This window comes from Trichechus manatus, unplaced genomic scaffold (assembly GCF_000243295.1).
Source record: "Trichechus manatus latirostris isolate Lorelei unplaced genomic scaffold, TriManLat1.0 scaffold00071, whole genome shotgun sequence".
Lineage (NCBI taxonomy): Eukaryota > Metazoa > Chordata > Mammalia > Sirenia > Trichechidae > Trichechus > Trichechus manatus.
In genome coordinates this window covers 12,686,167-12,687,871 of record NW_004444007.1, presented here as the reverse complement: position 1 = coordinate 12,687,871, position 1,705 = coordinate 12,686,167, and positions in this window count along the sequence as shown.

Genomic DNA, 1,705 nt, shown 5'->3' with positions numbered 1-1,705 from the left:
ATCTGGAAGCTCTTTCAAATGTTGCAATCTACAGAACCACCTCTTTTTAAAAGACTTCATAATATTCCATTATAAGGGTGTGCCAACGTTTATTTAACCAGTCCTCTGTTATTTCCAGTGCTTTGTGGTTGCAAACAGTACTGAAACAACATACATCCAGAATGTTTTTGTGACTGTATCCATAGGGTAAATTGCTAGTAGTGGAATTACTAGGAATTAGCATTAAAACCCTTTAATATTCCTCTATCCCATTGCAGTGAGAATAAAATCCTTATCTTGGTTTGGAGTCCCTGGGTGATGCAAATGGTTAACTCACCTGGCTGCTAACCTAAAGGCTGGAGGTTTGAATCCACCCAGAGGAGCCTAGGAAGAAAGATATAGTGATCTACTTCCACAGAATCAGCCATTGAAAACCCTAGGGAGTACAGTTCTACCTTTGGGTTACCATAAGTTGGAATGGACTGGGCAATTGGTTTAGATTGGTTTATCAAGCTGCTAAGACCTGGCCTCTGCCTATTTCTCCAACCTAATTTCTTATCAACTACCTCTGAGTTGTGTCCTGGAGCCAGCCTAGCCTTTTCTCCTTAAAGTGGAAAGCTCATTCTTTACCTCAAGGCCTTTGTACTTCCTCTTCATTCTCCTTACACTCTGATCCCAGGTGGCTGGCTGTTTGTCATTGGGCACTCAGCTGAAAGTCACCTTCTCAGTGAGGGCTGTCAGGTTTAAATGAGCACTCTCATCCCTTCACATCATGCTGCTTAATTTTAATCCTAGCACTTCACTCCACATGAAATTATCTTGCCCATTATCCATCTTCCCTTCTGGATGTGAGCTCTAAGAGAGCAGGAGACTAGTCTCTCTGGTTCCCTACTGAGATCAAGTGCTCAGAAGAGTGTCTGGCATGGAGTATGCTCTCAATGAATATCTGGTAATTGGATGGTTAAAGGATATGTGGATTAAAATTACCAAAAAGCCAAATTGCTTTCCAGATAGTCACCAGTTTTCACTGCCACCAGGAGTGCCTGTTCTTAATACCCTCGTCAGTACTATCAAGCATTTACCATTTTTTGTAATTGTCCACCGTAAAGGTCAAGAAACAGGGCTCTATCTCCCATTTGGAGTAGCTAACTTTTTTTCTAGATGCTCTTAAGAACAAATCAGATACTTGTTTTTAATATAACCCCAAATCCATCCTCAGAAAATCAACAGGCAGTAACAGATGTTATTTTAACAAGAAACACAGGCACTAAATGAGCATTTCTCATACTAGTTTGAAACTGATGTGATGACTAGTAATACTGTATTTAAAAATGGAAGCCTTTTAAGACAAAAGTAAAACATCCTTTCAGTATACAATAAAACATTTGCTTGATTTTCTCATTCGTTATACCTTTCTCACTTTCCTCCCTTCTTTCAATTATTTAATCATTCATTCACTTTACAAATATTTATTGATTGCTCACAGGCCCAGGCACTGTGCTAAATCCTTATCTCTCCTGGGGCCACACCCACCTTCTGGTACAATCCTTCCAAGTGCTTTGGCCTGAGCCTTCAGATTCACTCAGACATGTACTGAAGCCCTTTTTAGAATGAATGATTGGCCGCTTAACCAGACAGATGAGTACAGTCCATACATGGAATCTTGGGATCGTCAGTTTATAAATTTATTTTCTGATCATCAAACAATTTAGCCCTTTGATTTCTA